General features: G+C 42.8%; 1 protein-coding gene and 1 pseudogene across 4 annotated transcripts in view; both read left to right on the top strand.

Moving 5' to 3' along the window:
* SMPX (small muscle protein X-linked) overlaps positions 1–9,593 on the top strand; it is a 54,618-nt gene extending 45,025 nt beyond the window's left edge. For all 4 annotated transcript variants that reach the window (XR_008377715.1, XR_008377714.1, XM_053580988.1 and 1 more), the window contains one exon: positions 9,172–9,593. The gene's annotated coding sequence lies outside the window, so the exon portion shown is untranslated. The remainder of the gene's footprint in view (positions 1–9,171) is intronic.
* On the top strand, positions 4,868–20,084 carry LOC128576709 (max dimerization protein 1-like; annotated as a pseudogene).
* The last annotated feature ends 2,694 nt before the right edge of the window (positions 20,085–22,778 follow it).

Here is a 22,778-nt window from a genome sequence, read left to right as displayed (position 1 = left end):
GTTCTGTTTGTTCCTCCTCTCTACGGGGGTGGGGGTTTTGTTTTTGTTTTGGGGGGCTTTTGGGGAGGCCTTGTTTTCATTCTCCTTCATACCTTTTGGCAGGTGCTCATTTCTGTGGCTGTTGATCAAAAGGAATGTTCTGGAGCTGCCAAGAAGGGAGGAGACTTGGGTTGCACCCGCACCCCCTCTTCTATGCGCAGTGTTAAGGAGCTACTTTGTCTGGATTTTGTTTCTCCACCTTATATGTCATGGGTTTGACCAGTGCCACCACAGGCTTACATCAGCCTTGTCACCACCTGGTTCTTCATGAAGAGCAGACACTTGGAGGTGGAGTTGGGCACAGGGATGTCACTACTGGGAGGACAGGCTCTGCAGTTTTCAGTTCCAAGCCAGTTTCTCTCCCAGGTGCCTAGTGCACACATAGTTCAGTTAGTACCTGGTGGCAGGAAGCCACCCTGCTTTAGATCACACAGGGCTCCACCTTAGAGGGGTCTTAGATCTTAGATCAAGACACCAAGGCACATCTTACAATGTCTTTTCTTTTTTCCATCCCTTTCCCTTCTTTTTTGTTTTTGGCACAGAGTCTCACCCTATCACCCTGGGTAGAGTGCCATGGTATCATAGCTCACAGCACCCTCAAACTTTTGGGCTCTTCTTGCCTCAGCCGCCAGAGTAGCTGGGACTACAAGCTCCCACCATGACACCTGGCTAATTTTTGTATTTTTAGTAGAGATGGGAGGGGGGTGGGGTCTCGATGTAGCCCAGGCTGGTCTCAAACTCCTGAGCTCCAGCTATCCAACCACCTCCACCTCCCAGAGTGCTAGCATCACAGGCATGAGCCACTGCGCCCGACTAGGATAATTTTCTCTCTCCAGTTATGGCTCTCTCTACTTAAGCAACACTCACATTTGGGACTGGATAACTCTTGTGAAGGCTATCCTGGGCACTGTGGGATGGTTAGCAGCATCTGTGGCCTCTACCCACCAGATGCCAGTAGCACCCTCCCCCTCCTGGTTGTTAATAGCCAAAAGTTCTAGGTATTGCCAAATGTCCACCAGGAGGCCAATCACTTCCTCCACCCCCACTGAGGACTACTGCTCTAGACTCCTCATTCTCAAAGTCGTCTGTGGACCAATAGCAATAGCATCTCCTGGAAGGTTGCTAGACATGTATGGTCTCAAGGCCCACACCAAACCTCCTGAGTCAGAATCGTCAGGGATCCCCTAGGTGACTCGTACAAACGTTTGATATTAAGAAGCCCTTCTGGGGCGGCGCCTATGGCTCAAAGGAGTAGGGCGCTGGCCCCATATGCCAGAGGTGGCCGGTTCAAGCTCAGCCCCTGCCAAAAACTGCAAAAAAAAAAAAAAAGAAGCGCTTCTAGTTCCCTGGTCCTCAACCTTGGCTACACATCAGAGCATTCAGAGAGCTTTCAAAAATACTAATGGCATCCCCAGAGACTCTGGTCATGGTTTGGGGTGGGCCTTGGGATGTTTAAATATGCAGCCAAGTTTGAGCTCCTATTTTAGGCGGTTTAACCTCCCCTCACTAAACACACACCTCTGCCTTTGGGAGTGATTTACAACAGCCTATAAACTAAATCCCAAATCTCCACAGTTTTTTTCATTTATGAGAGCAAAATTGGTTAAGAACCTAAGTGTCCAATAATAGGATTCCAGTTAAGCAAACTGATGCAGCTCCCTGATGAAGTGGTGTACTATTTGTGGTCTAATAAATGAACGCTAAAAAAAGAATTGAAATGGTAGAAAACTTGTGGCTTCAGTGGTGTAGTAAATCATGAAAATGCTACATGCTATCATCACCATAGCCAACACACACAATATACATTTGTATATTTAAAGTTTTGAGGAGCCCTAAAACGAAGAAAGTGGTTTATCTTTGCTTCACCCAGTATTTCTCAATTTATCTGATCATAGGTTTCTTTTTTCCCTCTCTTACTCTCCCTTTCTTTCAAAAGTGAAACTTGTCCTATTATCTCTTGGAACTAGTATTTCTCAAGCAAATGAACAAAACCCAAGGGTATGATGGCATATATGGTGGTATTTAAGAACTAAAAAAAAAAAAAGTGCCATACATGGTGTGTACAAAGTAAAAAAATTCATCAACTTCTCTTAAAATTTGTGCCTTTACTCTATATGAAGTATTTTTAAAAATACTTCTAAATTCTGAGACGGGGCCGGGTGCAGTGGCTCACGCCTGTATCCTAGCACTCTGGGAGGCGAGGTGGGCGGATTGCTTGAGCTCAACAGTTTGAGATCAGCCTGAGCAAGAGCAAGACTCCATCTCTTAAAAAATAGCCGGAATAGTCCTTGTAGAGGGTGCCTGGAGTCTCAGCTATTGGAGAGGCTGAGGCAAGAGGATCACTTGAGCCCAGGAGTTTGAGGTTGCTGTGAGCTATGACACTACGGCACTCTACCGAGGGTGACAAAGTGTGACTCTGTCTCAAAAAAAAAAAAAAATTCTGAGAAGTCAAGAAATATTTTTAGGGCAGCGCCTGTGGCTCAAAGGAGTAGGGCACCGGCCCCATATACCGGAGGTGGTGAGTTCAAACCCAGCCCTGGCCAAAAACTGCAAAAAAAAAATAAAAGAAAAGAAAAGAAATATTTTTAAATTTTGGTGTTCATTAGAACAAGTGCACAAATATTTGGTAAGGACTTTTTTGATATGTTACAGATATATTTCTGTGTATCATTTCATATGAGGTACCTATAATATACTGTTGATATATGCAGATTACTTATGCCCATTTATACAAGTTTTGAAAAAGAATTTAGTGGAGGGAAAGAGCTTCAGAAAGGCTTTTTATCCTAGATCAGCCATTAACTAGCTGTGTGATCTTGGACAAGTGACTCAACCTCTCTGAATCTTAATTTCTAAAATGAGGAACAATACTAAAACTCTACTTCCATTCATCTTTGAAAATAGCTTTACTACTTTAAAAGATTATAAAGCTTTATAGTTATATTTTTGCTAGATAGTACATCAAAGGCCTTTTTTTTGATTACTGAATCTTTGAATCACTCACTACAATCATTATTATAGTAAAAACGAATTAGTCAGTTTTAAGGTGATCTCTGTGATCGTGTGGTTTCCAGAAATGCATCATCAGAAGAAGGCAGGGAGGCCAATATTTGTTTCACATATTCGGTTAACTACATTTCAAGACATTGGTTTTCTGTCTGATTGTTCTAGAACCCTTGGCTGCCATAAACTACTGCTATACAGTTGTAGGGGGATTCTGGGTATTTCTGATAAAAGTATCATTGTGTCTAGACCTAGAATGCTTAGGCATAAACAACATAGGATTTTGTCATATTTGGAAAATATGAGAACCTCTTGATTAAGACAGCAGTCTCCTCTATTTGTCACTTTGTCTACCTTTAGGTGTTACTTAGCTCTGCTTTGGTAGGGAACTTTGGGGTCAGTGTCGCTCCAATGAAGTCTGTGGCCCCTTTAGAAACAGGAGGACTAGGTTCTGTTGGATGGAGAGAAATTTCCCACAAAGCCCAGAACTGCCAGTGCTGCCTGGCCTTGGATGCCACCCTTTCTCCTACCAACTTCTCACCAAGTTAAATGTTGTCTCTCAGTCTCCAGCCCCTAAGTCTGACTCAACATACAATGCAACAAACTCTCAATGCAGCAGGATCAAAAACTCCTTTTGAAATTTTTACAATGAGATTTGACCTGGACGTGCAACTTGCCTTTTCCTTATGGTTACTCCAATTCTCTAGGTCCTGCACATAAAACTACTTTCATCTGGACTGCGGGGACAGAATTTGACCCACACAAACGTCCTGCTCTTTGTGCCTTCTTCATCTTCCCTGTTTTTATGGCAGTTATTATAGTAGAAACATCTCAATTTTCACTATAGCCACCAAAGGATTCATGAGTTGCAAAAGCCAATTTGGGTGGATGTTTTATCATTTAGGAAAAAGCTTTTCTAATTTTTTACTTAGAGTTTTGTTTCTCTGACTTTGTGGGTGGCTGTTTGGAACAAAAGAGAGTTCTGAGTTTGGAGGTGCTTGGGTGCAGTTCCAGTCTGAGCACATCCTGTCTCTCTGACCTTGGGCGCGTGATAATCCTTATAAGCTTCAGCTGTAGCTTATACTGCCTTCCCGTGGCTAGTGGTGATGAGTACACGGGACAATGTGTGTGAATGTGCTGTGTAAACTAGAGGTCACCACAAATGCCAGGATTTTGTCTTAGTTCCAATGCCTTCTAGCAAACCTCAGAGCTTTAACCAGCTTGCTTTGGGTATGTGGCTGGCCATTGCATATGGAACCAGAACATGAGGCACCCAGTTCTCTCAACTGCATTTGAGTGTCGCTGTGTTTATGGCTCTGTGATTTAGTGCTGAGTCAGAAGGCGTAGTCATTGCTCCTCCCCTGAGTGTCTGGTTAAAGGACCAAATGCAGACAAGTGTTGAGTGGACTCCATTTCTTACATGATGTATGTGGGGACACAGTGACTATGAGTAACACAGCTATAAATGGGGCATGGCAAGGCACAAACATCACATGCTCCTCAGTCTGGACTTAGGGTGGCACATGGGAGATATGTGGTGTATCATCTTCCCAGCAGCCAATGTACACCCTTCTCGAGTGTAAACTAGAGGTTGGGCTTCTCTGTCTTTTTTAATTTGGGTACAAAAGGTGTGCAGCGAAGGTGGAGGGTGACTTTTCAGCTGGGTGCCTCACCTTCCCTATCATTCTCAAAAATGTCCCCTACAGGAGAATAGGACACAGGAAAATAGTTGACAGCTGTTGTCTAGGCAGCAAAGCACGGTGGCCCTGGAGACAGCACAACACAACTTACATTCCAACACTCAACAAAAAGTGTGCTTTACAGCATGGACAGTTTTAGCTTTGAATCCCTTCCCATTGTTCCTCCTTCTGACACAGAGCAGAGGGCCGAGCTCTCTGGATTCCCGAATTTTGGTATTCTTGTGTCAAATGCAGGCATCCCAAGTATGTGCTGAGTTCCCCAAGGCCAGGGATAGAGATTCTAGCCAGCTGGGGGCTTTGTGCTCTGGGAAGGACTATATCTGACCTTATCTGTCAGCAGAGATAGGTGCTAAGCCCTCTTCAATTCTACTGGGACCCTGGAGAGGGAGGGGGATCTGGGAGGACAGGGTGACCTACAGGAGGACAACTACAGTGACTCCTCTGTTCCGTCTGCTGCCTGGCTCCTTCTACAAGGATGGATTGTAGATTGAATGGAGTAACTGAGTAAAGTCAGTGGTGCAGTGCCTGGCACATAGTAGGTGCTCCAAACTGGCACCACCACCATCAGTTTTTCTCCACCTCCATGTGAAGCACAGGCTGAAGGCCCTGGCCCAGAGCATCCTCCTCTTCAGCCTGAGTTTTCCAAGGCTGCCTTGGTTCTCAGATGCAGTGAGTGAAGGGGAAGTGCCAGTTCCTCTGGGTCTGGTGTCACATAAAGAATTCCATGCATTTGTTTTTCTAAATAATATGGTCATCAAACAGTGGTCATGGTGCTCTGGGCAAACTGGACTGAGAATTCTCTATATTTACAAAACTGTCTCAGAGCCAGAGAGGTCCATGAACTGAGCCCAGTCACAAAGGGCATCTCAAGGCTTATAAAAGCAAACCCCTCATCCTGCATTTCTCAGTATAGCCATAATTTCACCTTCCTGGGGCAGATACATCAAGCCTGGCATATAGATGGTAGCCATCTGGGGGTTGCAGATTGTGCTTGACAGTCTGAACACTTCTTAGAGAAAATCACACCTCAGTGACAATTTGCTATGGATCATCACTCTGTCCATGCTGCTCAGACAAGCCCAAGGAATGTCGTGACTTCAAGGGCAGCTCGTCACAGGCCTCTCACTTAGCCAGAGAGACTGGCCATAATTCACCCAGCATAGTGACCATAGCAGAGAAGTGGCTAAAGCATACCCTGGCCATGATGGGGCGCTATGGCTGGGGCTTAGGGCAGAATGGGCGGCACGGTGGGGATACAGCAGATCAAACCAACACTCCTGGGTTATTGCACCCATGGCCCCTCACGTATTTCTGCTGTCTTTTGTTGAAGAATGTGGATTTGGCTGTCACTACAACACTAGTTCTTTTCCTGTTTTTATTTCTCCTCTGGTCCAAGTCATCAATCCCTGGGCCCCTGCTATATTTCAGATGGCATCCTAGGCAATGGGCTGTAATGAATAGGACATGTTCATATCCTTCAGAAGGTCACAGCCTAGCAGCATGACAGCTATAGTGGAACACACACGAGAGGGGTGAGATGCTGCATAGAAACAGAGGACTACAATTCAGCAGTTACATGCCGAGTCCTGGGGAGGTGGGATTTTAGTCGAAAGTTATAAGCAAAGAGGGAGAGGCCTGCAGGCTCCTGTCATGTTACAGAAGCAGTAAGTGGTCTAGGGAACTCGGCGTGTGGGGTGCATGAGAAAGAATGATCAGAGGCGGGACTGGAGTGGTGCTCCAGGAGGAGGCTGTAATTGTAAATTGCTGTTTGCTCAGAAACTGTAGGATGGGAAGGAGGTGGTGTCTTACTTCCACTTGGTGACTGGCTTGGACCAAAAATCGATCATTTCTTTACAAAATGGAAACAATCTAAATGCCCATCGGTAGACGAATAAAGAAGACGTGACATACGTGCGCGCGCGCACACACACACACACACACACACACACGAATGCTTTTCGGCCTTGATGAAAAAGAAGGAAATACTACAATATGTGACAACATGGATAAAGCTTGAGGACGTCATGCAAAGTGAAATAAATCAGTCACAGAAAGACGAATACTGCCCGATTCCACTTCTCTGAAGTAGCTACGATAGTCAAACTCATAGAATCAAAGAGTGGAGTGGTGGTTGCCAGTGCAAGGGGGAGGGGAAGATGGGGAGTGGCTAATCCATGGGCATAAAGTGTCAGTCAGGCATGGTGCTAGAGCCCTGCTGTGCCACATTGTACCCACAGTCAACGATGATGTATTACACACGTAAAATACATTAAGAGGGTAGATCTCATGTTGTGTTCTTTTGACAATAAAATAAAATGCTAGACAAATATGAGAGCCTGTGCTCTCTGCTATTGATGGGACTCTCAGTTTTATGATCATTAATACCTTCCTACTTTTCCCTCTGTTCAACAACCATCCAAACCTTTCCCGTTAGTGGGATGGAAAGACCCCAGAGTTAGGACACCTGGGTTTAAATCCCACCTTTTCCATTTGCCAGCTAGGAGATTTCAACCTAGTCACTTTGCTTTTTGAATCTCTATGTTTTTCATCTCAACAATGAACGCAACACAACCTACATCACAGCAATGCTTCAGGGGTGTCCAACCTTTTTCCCCCCCTCCAATGTGGGCTGCATATTAAATACACAAACACTAAGGAAAGCTGATCAGCAAAACAAGTGTCCGTGCACACGTTTTGTGATGTCTGACATCACAGATAAGCAAAAAAAGTCTTCACAAAGCCAGCATGTGGCCCACGGGCAGCAGGTTGGACACCCCTGACTTTAAACATTCAATTAAACAATGGGTTTTTGATCTTTAGAGACATACACAGGAAAGCAGAGCTTTTAAATAGATCTCTGCTGCTGACTTCTTCTTAAGGCTTACTAGCCAGAACTGGGTCCCCTGGCTCCCCTTAGCTGTAAGAGAGATGGAGAAATAGGCTATAATATTTGGCTCACCAGCCTTTGCAGTAGAGAAAAGCAAGAGATGTGGACAGTGCCAAACCCTAGTTTCTGCCCAGTAGGGGGAGGAACCTTGTTTGTGGAAGGTGTTTTCTTCCAATCATTGGTGATAAAAGGAGGGGGAGGGGTAAACATTCTATTTTTTTTTTTTTTTTTAGCATTCTATTTCTTAGAAAGGATTCAGCTCCTGCACATAAGCACACAAGAAATGACACCAATGATTAGTGGAAAATAAGTGTGCAAATAATGTTCAAGAATCCCTGCATTACAAGAGCTTTGAAAAGAAATGGTACCATTTCAATTAGCTATTGCTGCATAACAAATCACCCCCAAATCCAGTGCTTAAAACAAAATCATTTCTTATTCTAGCTCCTGTGTTTGTGGCTCAGTTGACCTAGGTTGGACTCAGGGGATCTTGGTTGTACTCTCACTGATGCGTCTGTAGGTCAGCTGGGGGCTCTGCTCTAGCTGTGGCCTCGTTGGGACTCTTTAACTGGGGAGGCTCTGTTCCACCTATTTCTTGTCTCCTGGAATCAGAAGGTGAGCCTGGGAATACCCTTGTTGCAGCAATGGCAAAGGCATGAGAGAGTAAGTAAAAACATGTCATAACTTTTTAGGGGTTGGCTCAGAATTGACACACCAACACTTCTGCCTCGTTCTGTTGGCCAAGGCAGGTCATATGGCCAAGCTTAAGCATGAGGGATTATATCCCACCCACAATGGTAAGTGATGCAGATGGATATAGGGGGTGGTGAAGAATTAGAATCAGAAATGCAAATTTACCTCAGGCACCAAAGTCTTTCAAGAAATAAAAATAAGGGAAGCCATCCTAATTTAGTCTGGAATTACTTAAATCACTACACCCAAAGTTGATAGGTATATCTTCAACTCACTTTATATTCATGGAATTGAGAAATGAAATTTTCAAGTGAAAATGGGGTCTTCAATTTTTGACTTTTACTTATCATATTGATGTATAGACTGTCCCTAAAAGTATCCCATGCAAACTAAAGAAATGATGAACCTGCAGGGCATTATAAGTGAAATAAGCTGGGCACAGAAAGACAAATACTACATTCCAAATTATATGTGGAATCCTAAAAAGTTGAACTCATAGAAGCAGGAGGTAGAATGGTGGTTGCCAGGGGGCTGGTGGCAGGCAGGAGATGTGGAGATGGTTAAAGGATATAAAATTTCAGTTAGGTGAGAGGAATGTGTTTTGGAGATCTACTATACAGCATGGTGACTCTTAAAAATTGCTAAGAGATCTTAAATGTTCTCGCCACAAAAAAATAAGGGTGTGAGGTGCCACATATGCTAATTAGCTTGATTTTATCATTTCACAATGTATGGATATATAAAATATTGTATTGTACACTATAAATATATACAATTTTTATGTATCAAATATACCTTAATGCAAGGGGTGGGGGAAAACTAACGATTCCTTTGGTTTTTCTTTTGCAGATTCAATGTGAAGAATTAAAGAGGAAGACGATGGATTCAAATGAATATAGCTTACTAAGAAATTTTATATATTTGTATGATGACTATGAACCTCCCGAATGCCTAAGACCCTAGCAGAAAAGGCCTGTTTGTACATTTATATCTTTTCCCTCTAGATGGCTGCATTTCTCATTTTAATTTATCTTTATCTTCATTTTTGGCATCTTGCAGAATCAGTCAGTTCATGGATTCATCACCTGGATGATGTGGTTTTGAGGAGGGATATGATTTCATGGAGGAGGGATATGGCAATGTGCATAACAACGATTTTCACGGAAAGTTCTCTAAGCTAATTCTCATAGCATTTTGGTCAGAATTTGGAATGTATTTTAGTTCTTCACCCTTCAAATTATGTCAATAAACTTTTTATGAGTTAAAATAAATATCTGAGTTAATGTAAAATGTGAATCTAAACTAAATTAATTTCCATATCTTCAGGTAGTTACATGTTGCCCTAATATGAAGAGAAATGAGATAGGAGTCAACCAAATCCCATATTGCTTAGGTGGGGGCTTCTCATTCTGAATTATTTGGTACTGTGGGCATCTGATCACTGCGTATTAAGTTAAATATGCCCGAGGAACTGGGTATCATTGATATTCCTCCTCCAAGGGTGACCTTTATGGTGAGTCCATTTTACTTCCATAGAGGCTCAGAAATTCCCTTTCCCCAGATGGAATAGAGTTTATTACAAGGCACACTCATGTAAAGCTAAGAGATCAGAATGGAGGTGGGGCAGAGCAGATGTTCAAAGATGAAAAGTGTCTCCTGCTGCTAAGATGGAGGGTCTCTTATGTCAACTTAACGTGTCCAACATTATTATAGACCAAGAAATCACCCATGCTCCTCTAGAGCCTTACAATCTTTCAAAATGCCCTGATAACTTCACAATATGAACATTTGAGGGGCCAGGTTATCAAGTTCACACTGTTTGAAAAGCAAGCATGTCACCTACCTGGAATGCAGAGACCTCAACACCATTTTTCAGGCTAAGTGACTTTGATCTTGCTTCAGAGCTTGCCATTGTAAAAAGTCAGGTATACTTCTAAGCATCCCAAGTGCAGATTATTTTCTTACCTTTTGTTTCGTAGAGATTGCTTTCCAAAAGCAAAACTGTTATTGCTTATGCAGGACTGGCTGCAGAGTCAGTGCCACCTGATGTGTTTAGGTTTTCCTGAGGGACACCCATCTGGTTGTAGGTCCCAGGTGTTTTGCAGGGCTGTGGTTTATCCTGGTGACATACAGGGTGGGGAATATCAATCAGCAGAAAATAACCAAGTGTGCCAGTTTAATCATCTATCAGCAGACCAAATAAATAATAAGGCCTTGGGTTGCCTCAGGCCATCTCACTCTGTCCTAATTAGAGTAGTTGGCTAGGGTTATAAAATCTACCTCAGTGTTCACTTTGTTTAAATATAAATTATCTATGTTCAGTTTCAAAATTAAGCTCCAGTTTAATATAATAAAAACTGTCCCCAAATTTTAATGTAGTCTCCCAAGGCAAATTTGTAGCATAATACAAATTTATTAGACAAATTCAATGGATTTTAGTTTTAAATTTAGTATGTATTTTACTTTGTTAAGGTTCCAGTTTAATATTTATGGGATTTAGGAGGCTCTGTATTCTATCATTCCTTGGACAGAACATGGAATGTAAAATAGGAAAAATTGTAAGTTCATCTATGCTTTCGATGAACTTATAATTAAAAAAATCCACATATTTCATGCTAAATGGCTCCTTAAAAACTCATACATCACACTGAAACAACCTTATAGTCATCTTACAGGTTCATAAACAACCGGTCATTATGCAATGATTACAGGGGGGAGAAATAAGGTACAAATAAACTGAACATTTATTAGGAGAGAGAGAGAAACAAAAACAAAAACAACTAGAAACAACATTGGTTTGAGTAAGTAAAGCCTAAGTACCAGACCTCGTTTTTAGTGTGTACTCTGCAAGTGGTACAGCCACTCTACTGCTAGGTATCTTTAAGTACAATATAATATTCACTCTACTCACATTTCCTGGAGGCCTACTATGTGCCAGTCTCTGTGCTAAGTGCTGAGGGAACACTGCAAATTCCTCCAGAGAATCACCTGGCTTAAAACAAACCCGTGAACCCCCTCTTCTCCCTCCCCCACATATGGGATTTTCCTGTTTTGGTAGTGAGGCACCAGGAAAGGAGAAGGCCCTGCTGGGCCTAGGACCTCATGGGACATTTGGAAAGTTTCTCCCTTCGGAGCAGAAGCCATCAGGAACACACGAGCTCTCCAGAATCATCTCAAGCATTCATTTTGCATGATCTTATTTCAACAGCACAGATTAGAAGGTAATTAGCTTTGTTTCCAAGGTTACTTACTGAGTAGCTGAATGACACAGTAGTAGTCTAAAAGTTAGGCCCAAGGCATGGGGGATGCTAATTACTCAAATGAATCCCTCACTTTTAACTAGAGCAGTTAGAGGATTTACAAAAAGCCTCCCATTATGATTAGGGCCATGCTAGGAACACTACTAATTTGAATGTTCCATCCTGTGAAATCCCCTCTCCTCCATTCTTGGGCAGACCTAGAATTAGGGTTCCCCCTTGGCAATGAGAACAGGGCTCATTTGGATTTAAGGACTACGGGTTGATCAATTAAAATTAGTTCCCTTTGAAGGCCTGTGGCATTATCTCATTGCTTTGCAATCTAGCTTGAAATAGAAACTGCATTTAACTTGATAATTGATGCTCCCCTGGGCTTTTAACCTGCTGCTGAATGTATGCATCCTTGGCCCATCGCTAGTTCTTTGCCTCACATACCATTAATGAAATTGTGCTTCTCTGAAGGAGAGGATATATCATCACAACAGACTCAATCATATACTCACTCAACAAGCCACACATAGAGCATTCACTAGGGGAGAAAGAAACCTACCAGCATGTTGCCAGACTAAGAAAACCCTTAGAGCTCATGTACTGAGTTCATTTTTTCCCCGAGCAAATGACTCAACTTGTTTAGATCCTGCACTGAAGGCAAATCATACTGTCAAAAAATATATATCGCGATTATAAAAAAGAGGATGTAGCTGTAAAATAAGATTCCACCCTTAACAACATCATCACCTAAAGGTGTTCTTCACAGAAAGAAAAACAACCGCAATTAGGCAATCATTTTCAGATTCTGGGATGCTCTTGGCCTCACATCCTTCACCCCATGTTTGTTTATTAAAGGAGAAAAATCAATCCCTTAACATTTGACATTTCCTGAGCAAAATAATTCAGTGACACCATTGACTAGGAGAAATCACACTATCAGATAACAAGGCTGTTTTTTATGACCAGCTCTCTCCCTAGTTCAGTGAGGCTATATTAAGATGCAGATTCCAGAGGGAAGGAAGGCTTTCCCTTGGGCTTCAAATGCCTGCAGACCGTGCTGCAAAGCAAAAACAGGTCTGCATTCTGAAACCAAATTTTCAAATCTGACCGTGGGTTGGAGGGAGCAATAGGTGGGGGAGGTGCAGGTGGGTTTAACCCCATTGGGTGGGTGGCTGATGGTCCCAGGACATACAAAATGTGGGCTAGACTGCTCTGGAAACTATTCCTCCTGCTTAATATTGCTCATGCATCCATGGTGCACCAGACAAGACACGTTCCTGTAGGAATTTCTTTCCTGAAGTATTTTGAAACACATCAATATCCAATCCACCCGCCCAGGCAAGCCACGCTGTTTTATGGCTAATGGCAAGCTTTAGGCCAAAAAGATCTGGGAAGGCATTGTTCTTGATTTATGGTTTTTTATTTTGCTTATATTGTATCTTCTGGCCCTGGCAATACTTGGAAAGATTCTTGGGCTTAGGTGATTTTCACCCTCCACACCCAGCTAAAAGTGAGTTCTTCCCACATAAGAAGCATCAGAGAATCCAGAGATGTCTCAACTTCCAGAAAGCCACTCATCAGAGCATTGAATTTCTCCTTAGCATTGGAAATTAGGCTTTGCTTAGTGTTCTAAGATCATCTGGTGCATCCAAGTTTATTATAATTTCTTTAAAATGGCATGTTGCTTTTATTTAAATGTGCAGACCGGGAAACAGGCAACAACATAGCTGTCTTTAGTGATAAAATAATAAGGATAAGGCATAGGCCAAGACTCAAATCTTGGAAGAACAAACAAAAAACCTTCTGAACTTATTTTTTCCAAATCTTGAATTCATTGCCAGGCATCATGGCTGTAATAATGATGGCCCAGGAGAAGGGAGTGGGGGAGGTCCATTTGCAATTCAGACAAACCATAAATACAGGGTGGGAAATTCAGAAGGAGGAATTAATCAGGGGAAAAGGCCCTTAATGAGAGACCCATTGGACTCCAAACTCTGCAGTTAGATCCTAGTCTACTGTGGGAACCCTAACCAACATGCTTAATATTTTAGCCCTATTTTGCTTAATGCTTATTTCTCTAGACTTTTCCCATCATATTCTTTTTACTAGCTTGGGAAGGGAACCACCCCCTCTCTGTTGTGTGGCATTAATTTCTTTGAAGAGCACACTTCCACCAGAGGCTTTATCAATATCTGCCATCCTGGACTCATTGGTTCCATTTGGCCTTGTATATAAACAATAATGTCTGTTGCTGGCTAGAAAATAAATGGTGAGAACTGGCATGGCTTTTCACTGAGGGGTCATCAGGAACAGCACTGGCAATGGCCTATTGTAGCCCCCAGACCTTTCATTTAGAGGCCCAACAGAGGCAATGATCTTTAACAGATGCACCATTAGGCAAGACCTACATCTAAAGGCTTTGTTAATTCACACACTCAGTAATTAAGTTGTGGGCCAGCGATCACATTATCTGCAATCAAACATGTCCCTGATCAGTGATTAGATGGGCAAACATGTGACCTCATTGTCTCCACCAAAGGATGATTATATAACAGTCTCTAGTCCTCAAACATCATGGTTATTTGCCAAATTTTGGTTCCAGTAAATAAGCTGAAATCACTTGCTACGGTCTGGGAATCAGATTTTTAGGACAACAGACTCATCCTTAGGAGGCCTGATGCATCCCATCTGATTACTAATGTACTGGGAACTTTACAGACACCCAACACCAGGAGGATGCGTCTTAGCGAAGTGGGAGTTGCAAAGAATGACTAGGGAGTGGCCTGGTGTCACAGCACTTTACCCAAAGACATGTCAGAGACATCTGCTTTTTAAGCTTCAGAGCTTTCTTGCTGCATAAGAGGTAGTAGAAAGGAAGGCATGTAATAGGACAGAGGGGAGCGGAAGGGAGAAAAAGAGAATTAAAAACAGAGAAGGAGAGGAGAGAGGAAGAATAATTTGTCCCTGGATCCCTTTGGGAGGTCATAGAAGACGATTCGGTGGCTTCTTTACAGTCTAGCTGAGTAGGGAAAGACTATCTGCTTCATGCATAATCAAATACTCATCATCTATTTTCTTCTGAAGGGTAGGGAGTACATGTGGAAGCTTCCAAGTGCAAGTGGCAAAGCCAAGCAATAGACTAGAAGATAATCTGCCTAAATGTCACGTAGTATCAATGCACATGTGACCTGGAACTGCCCTGGGGTGACTCAGGCACCAGCTCTTCCTTAATCCCCATTTGCTCTCCTTCGTGCAGTGAGATTCACATAGCCACAGCCCCTGCTTGCCGCTTCTCATGGGCCAGAGTGTGGTCTCTCTGCTCACATTGATCTGTATTTCAATCCTGGCTGCCATATTAGAAAGAGCAACAGTCACTGAAAATGGCTTCCTGTGTTCTCAAAACGAAAGCTGCAGCAAAATCAATAGGCAATAAGCCCTGGCACAGGGCCAGGTGCCACTGGAAGAAAGAATACTACACTACGGAGTCCCTTCACCCTGACACTTCCAAAGGGAATCATCCCTGGTATTTTCCTACTACAAATTAGTGAGCAGCACAACATTTGCTGGGTAGGGAAGTGTCATACTCGTTTCTCAAGTATGGAAAGGGCCCCCATTGTGGAAAGATTATTAATAATGAAAATAATTTTAAAAATAGAAATTCTACAGGACATCTGTGTCACCTCATCTCACAAATATTTGTCCCTCTGACATATTTCCCAAACTACTTTTTATTTTTAATTTTAATTTTTTTTTGAGACAGTCTTAAGCCATTGCCCTGGGTAGAGTGCTATGGCATCACAGCTCACAGCAACCTCAAACTCTTGGGCTTAAAGTGATTCTCTTGCCTCAGCCTCCCAAGTAGCTGGGACTACAGACACCCACCACAACGCCCGGCTATTTTTTTTGGTTGTAGTTGTCACTGTTGTTTGGCGGGCCCAGGCCAGATTCGAACCTGCCAGCTCCAGTGTATGTGGCTGGCACCCTAGCTGCTGAGCCACAGGAGCCGAATCTCCGAACTACTTTTTAATCATAATGATATAGAGATAATGACAGGGAGGCATACATTTATTGTTAGATATATAAATATAGGTAAGAATATGAGGTCTGACAATTAAGTTTGTGAACTTGCCACCGTGCACTTGTGTTGGCAGCACTGCACAAACTGAGTAAGGTTTCATAATCTTGGGGTATCAGTGTCTCACAGCTGTGTTTGTGTCAGTGTGTGGTGCTGTCTTGCTGAGTAGCATTCATTATAGTTGTGTGCTTTTATGAGAATGTTGGAGCTTGAATTAGAGCAATGAACAAACATTAAATTTCTTGTTAAACTTAGCAAGAGTGGAAGTGAAATCAGTGACTATGGGGATAATGCCATGAAGAAAATGGCAGTGTGCATTTTTCTGAGGGGACAGAAAGTACCACTGACAAAGAGAGGTCAGAGCCAGTAATGAGCAGAACTGACAAAAACACTGCAAAAATTCATCCAATTTTCCATTGAAATCATTGGCTGTGAGAAGCATAGTAGACAAAGTAAACATCAAAAGAGAAACAGGAAAATCTAACTGAAAATCTTGGCCAACAACTTATGGCTCTTGCATCACAACAATGCACCAGCTCACATGTCACTATCTGTGACAGAATTTTTAGCTAGTAAACCAATAACTGTATTGGAACACTCTGATCTGCCCCCCAGTGACATTTTTCTTTACCTGAAGATAAAGGAAATATTGAAAAGAAGACATTTTGATGACATGCAGGACATCAAGGGTAATACAATGACAGCTTTGACAGCCATTCTAGAAAAAGAATTCCAAAATTGTTTTGAAGGGTGGACTAACTGGCATCTGTGCATAGCTTCCTAAGGGAAGTATCTTGAAGGTGACCATAGCGATATTCAGCAATGAGGTATGTAGCACTTTTTCTAGAACGAGTTCACAAACTTGATTGTCAGGTCTCATATAACATGTTTATTACTAGCTCTCCGTATGCAATGAATGCATAGGTTTACTATTCCTATGAAGGCTTGTTTTCATTTTTAAAATATATGTGTCTCTAGAAAAATGGTTGATCAGACCTAAATGTTTCTTTTCAGTAAAAGCATGTTTTTTTCTATTAGAATTTTTTGAAAGTAACAATAAAATATCGTCATGGTTAAACCCCACAGTCCAAAAGCATCATAGACTTTCCTTCATCCTTATTTGCGAAAGTCATTGCAAAGCTGTACACAACTTGTGGCTTAAGTTTTCGTTTAATACTTGAATAAATTGGTGAAAAGAGAAAAGAGGAAGAGGACTTGAACACAATGAATAATCCATATTACTGGTTTGGTTACCCACTATGCTCTGCAGTGAAAATGGCAAATAAAGTAATGGGATCAAGAGGGAATTAGGAAATGAAGCCACTGGCAATACAATGTGGTTGAGTGCCTTTCATGCCATAGTGATTTGGGAGTAATGATAACAATAGAAAAGGTAGAGGGCAGACTTATCACTGGAAGATGTAACAGTAGCAGGGAGATCTAGGCACCCCCCTGTGTGCAGTCTTCCCTTCTTCCTCAATAATAAACCCCAATTTTAACTGGCTGCATGGTCACTTTTTTTGCAGCTTGAGGTGGCCCTGTGACTAAATTCTGACTACATTTAGTGAACAAAAGCACCAGTTATAATTCCTGGTAAATATTCTTGAAAGGAGAGGTCAGGTACTTCTTCCTCTTTTCCTCTTTTCTTCTAGCTGCAATTTAGATGTAATGGCTGGAGTAGGAGTGGCCATCTTGTGCCATGAAGTGGAAGTTATGGTGGATAGAGGCCTAGGTCCATAAAGCCACAATACTAGACTTGAATTGCCTACATTTCTGAGAGAGGAAAACAAAACTGCTTTCTTGTACCTTGGGTTTTTTGTTACTCACAGGTAAACCTTATTTCAACTAATACAAAGGCTATTCTTCCTCAGAAATGACTATGAGATCTTGTGGGTTACATGCTGGAATAGATTTCTTTTCTGATGAGGAACTATGCTCATTTCTGATGTATAGAGGTTCAGTCATTCTGTGGGAATCCCTGCTTCTCTATGCAGAAACGATGGAAATGTGCTTCCCCAGAGAGCTTAGGCAACTGCATTAAGGCAGCACATGCAGGCATTTGAACATGGACAGTATAGAACTCATTTAGAAACCATTCCAGACTGACAGTGTGGCAACAGCACCTGAGGTGAGGTTCAGTACTGGGCAGTGGTATACTCGTGTCCTAACCAAACTCTCTATGGCATGATTTGGTGACAGTTCTGTCACACTCACCCCTTTCTTTCCTACTCTTTCTCCAACTCCCTTTCTGCAACCCTTGCTCTGAGTATTCGAACAATCCAGTATCCTTCCGATGATGAGGCAGTATCTACTACCTGTACCTATAAACTTCAACTCACAGCAGTTCATATCTGGGTATGACTTGCAATAGGGAAATTGGAGTTATGTACATACAGCAAGTCTCAAAATGTCACCCCTAAAGTCGCCACACATAGGGAAATTGTAGCTAAATGTACCTTTACAAAATATTCATTAGAAGATTTTACAAAGAGATGGCAAACACACAGAAAACTTTTGTAAATATTCTATAAAATGTTATAATGAATATTTTGTAAATATAGGTACATTTATCTCCAAGTTCCCATTTTTCCTATATAAGGTGACTTTAGGGGCAATGTTTGGGATGCACTGTACAATGAATCATTTGTCCTAGTTGGGACTGAAGGCAATGTAGGACTCTGGCAGCCACTGGATAACTAGCAAATCATTTATGGTCGCCTGGAATAATGTATTCATTGAAGACTTGTTCCCTGAGGGGCTTCCCCATCTCCACTAGTAGGGTCAAAAGTGAAACCCGTGCTCATGAGGCAGGATCTTTTCTCTCCTGGCAGGAAAGAAGAGACCAGCAATGCAGACCCCATCTCTGTCACCTTCCCCTGACACTTGCATCCCTTCATTACGATCTGCCTTAAGACCACCAGGACTAATTTCATTATGTCCTAAATTCCTCTTCCCTCACAGGACACAATAATCTGAGATCACCATGTCACCTCCATCTTTGGTGCTTCCATCCCACATGGCTCTGCATGTCCCCTATTTGACCCTTACCTTCCAGACCTCCCCAACTCCTTGGAGGCTTCCTCAGTCCCTCCTCTCATCAACCCCTGAGCACTACATTTCCTAGTGGAGTGCGAGGCTTGTTGTAATGGAGACTTGGCTTTCTCCTGAGGACATCCTCCCCCAACCCTCTCAAATAGGTGCTGTTTTATTTTTACCTCCATCTTTCATATATCACAGGGCATGAAAATGGGTAGATGTCTTCTTTGCTCCTCATTGCCAGTCCCAGATCCTTTCCCCGTGGCCCCCTCAACACCCCATCCCCATTCGAATCTCACCTCATCAGATTCTATCTCCACCTGCCCTTCTTGTTGCGGTCTGCCACTGTCCCTCACTTATCGGGGGATTTATCTTGGCCTCCCGTTTTCTTCAGCACTGTTTCATTTGAAGCTTTCCGTAGGTGCATATTCCTTCCTATTCCATCGCTTTGCAATTCTTTGACCTGTCTCCAGTTGTCCATCCTACCTCAGCCACTCATTCTCACGTTCGGACACAGGCCTTGGCCATTGCTAATGATCGTGTCGCCTCCTAACCTCAGTCTCTAACACCCATTTTCTAACCACCACCTCCTATGTTTACAGCTCATTTCCTTTAGGGCGCAGACTCCAACAATCCAGCCCTATTAGGCTATGGCAGACTGTTGGTTTTCACCAGGGTGGGGGAATGAAGGTGTTGACCAAGGAAATTAAGATGGATAAAGAAGTGAGGGGTTCTGCTCCGGGTTCTGTCACGGTGTCAGCGGAGCCCAGCTCACTGGCCCCTTCCCCGTCCCAGCGAGGGTGGTGGCCAAAGAGGCTCCCTCAGCCCTGCTGCGCGGGGCCCTGGCGGCGGCGGTTTGGAAGAACATCCAGATGCTGCTGGAGGTGGTCGGCTATCTGGAGCAGCGGGAGAGGGAAGCTGAACATGGTTATGCCTCCAGGTTACCATACAGTAACAAGGACAGAGATGCCTTAAAATGGAGGGAAAATCCAAGAAGAACAGCGGCGGTAGCAGATCAACTCACAAGGAAATGGGGAAGAATAGACGGGCTCATCTTCGCTTACGCCTAGAGAAGTTCAAGGGGCTGGTGCCACTTGGGCCAGCATCAAGACAACACACTACGTTGAGTTTATTAACAAAAGCCAAACTGCACATAAAGAAACTTAAAGAACAGAAAAGCCGTTCACCAAATAATAGATCAGCTTCAATGAGAGCGGCGACACCTGAAAAGGCAGCCGGAGAAGCTGGGCCTTGAGGGGCTCGGCTCCACTGTGTCCTCAGAGCGCTGGGACTCAGACACCGGAGAAATTGATGTTGCCATGGAGAGCACAGAGGGCCACTGCTGCGCCAGTATCAAGAGGATAAAGCTCCAGGCCAGTCGCAAGGCGTGTCCCGGCCTCTGAGAGATGCTGGCTGCAGCTCCTCCTGGAAGTTGTCCCTGTCGCATCTGATCAGTAGTGTATTGGATCTGCCCACCAGGCCCCTGCGTGTACTCCCAGGTACATACTTTACCAAAATCACCTTTTAGACGGGGCTTCTTCCAGATTTGTTCTTTTCTTTTCTTTTTTTTTTTTTTATTAAATCATAGCTGTGTACATCAATATGATCATGGGGCATCATTCACTAGCTTCACAGACCGTTTACCAAGTTTCACATATACCCTTGTAAGATGCACCGCAGGTGTAATCCCACCAATCCCCTTCCCTCTACCCACCTCCCCCTCCCTCCCCTCCCTTTCCCCCCTCCCCCTATTCTTAGGTTGTAACTGGGTTATAGCTTTCATGTGAAAACCCTAAATTAGTTTCACAGTAGGGCTGAGTACATTGGGTACTTTCTCTTCCATTCTCGAGATACTTTACTAAGAAGAATGTGTTCCAGCTCCATCCATGTAAACATGAAAGAGGTAAAGTCTCTGTCTTTCTTTAAGGCTGCATAATATTCCATGATGTACATATACCACAATTTATTAATCCATTCGTGGGTCGATGGGCACCTGGGCTTTTTCCATGACTTAGCAATTATGAATTGGGCTGCAATAAACATTCAGATATGTTCTTTTCTTCGGTGTCCTGCCTTAGCCAGACAGGTAGTGGCTGCTCTTTATCTGTCACTCCTATATTCCCTACGGTTGTCCTCACCATTTTGTACCTAATCTCCTGCTACTAATTAATAGTTCTTTACACTAAACTTTCCTTGTTGAAATTACTGGGCGATTTCTGTCTCCTAACTGGATTCTGAATGATCTTACCTAAAAGAAGAGACTCAACAGAAAGCCAATTATCATACTCTGTTCCTCCTACCCCTAGGGTAAGATCAGCATGTTCTAGGAGCCAATATACCCCAGAAGAAGAAGGCTTATATACCAAAATAATTACAATTAATTTACAATCAGGAAAAATCTTGGAAATATATGTACAAATGGATTCTGAGTGTGGTAGACCAAAAAAATGGAAAAAACTCTTTATACATGGATTGGGGTCAATTAATCAATGAGATCCACTTACTAAAGAGCCCGGATCCAGTAGGCTAACCCGAGCCAGACAGTAGTTCTAACAGTTTACTACTTAGTTCATTGGTTAAAGCCTGGACTCAATTGTGGCATACTTTAAATGAAGTTGAGAAGCAAGAAATTCATTTTCAGGCATTCTAAAGGCTTGTGAACACTGTAATGCTTGATTTGACCCATTTACACATTTATACTAATGATTATCACTTGGGAAGTCCCTCCCTCCCAACAATCCTTTCATCTTGGCCTTCAGAAATTGATGAGGGGAATGCCTGTCCTCTTTTGGCTAGAATTACTGACAGGAGGTGATATGTAGAAATGGGTTTCCTGAAGTCAAAGTGTCATGAATATCTCAGAGTGGCGAGGGCAAGGAAGCACTGCTTAATTCCAGAAGCAAGATGATCATGGTTACTACAGTGAAAATCAGAAAGGTTTGAGCCACAGTGATCTGGGCACTAATGGATTGATCATGGGATCTCTGGGTATGAAGATGCTGGGTAGTCTACTAAGGCTTTATTTAACTTTTACAATACCAGCCCTCACCTTCCCAATAGCTGAAGAAGAGAGGTTAGACATATGCTGAAAAAGAAAAATAAAAAGCTGAGCCTTCTCACCTAATTCTAAAACTCCCAGACCAGAACTCCTTGAGTGAAAGACAGGCTCTGTGCTACAAGAAGAGACCCTGCAAAGACTTCCTCAGCACTTACAGGATCTGGCCCTCACCAGTAAGATCCACTGCAAGGCTCATTTACCATAGCAAATGTGCACTGGTGGAAAGGAAACATGTACCGTTTGGAGGATTATTGGACCCTGGCTCTGAGATAACATCAATTCCTAAGGGTCTAGAAAGTTACTATGGACCATTAATCAGAAGGGGAGAAGATAAATGGAAGCTGGACAGGAATCCACATAATGGTAAATCCTGTAGGGCACTGAACCCATCCCCAGGTTGTTCCCTCCATTTCTCAGTATTACTGAAACATATTCTCAAACTGGTGTTGGCAGACCATATTTTCCAAAGATGGTGGCAATGATACCTCCCATCCTATGAGTGTTAGGAATGTGACTTTGTGACTTCCTCAGTGAGAAACAGAGTCTATTTCTCCATCTCCTTGAACCTAGGTGGGTCCTATGATTGCTTTGATCAACAGAACACGACAGAAGTGACACCATGGTCCAGGTCCTGCTTCCTGACTTTTAGAAGGCAGCTGCCCTCTTAGAAGAACAACTACTCTGAGACTCCCACTGTGAGATGTGAGATGCCCAAGTCATGAGGAGAGGGTCTGGAATATAAGATGTCATGTGAGAAAGACAGAGGCAAGTCATGTGACAACACATTTGACAATGAGGACTGGCTTTCCCATATAAATTACAGTCCATGGCAGACATCTTCCATAACTTGAATGGGCTAAAGCTACAGTTTCAAGCTTTTGATGAGAAGCTAATCAAAGCATGTGTTGAAATAAAAGTAATTTAGAAATACTATAATAAAGAGTATTTACAACTTTTCAAAGCATGTTAGGCTAAACAAGATGCCTTTTAGAGAAAGAGGAACAAGTAAAATTAGTTGTGTGGTAAGCAATGTCTTTTA

Source organism: Nycticebus coucang, chromosome X (assembly GCF_027406575.1).
Source record: "Nycticebus coucang isolate mNycCou1 chromosome X, mNycCou1.pri, whole genome shotgun sequence".
Classification (NCBI taxonomy): Eukaryota; Metazoa; Chordata; class Mammalia; order Primates; family Lorisidae; genus Nycticebus; species Nycticebus coucang.
Note: the sequence above shows the minus strand (reverse complement) of the source record. Positions and strands in the feature narration are given on the sequence as shown.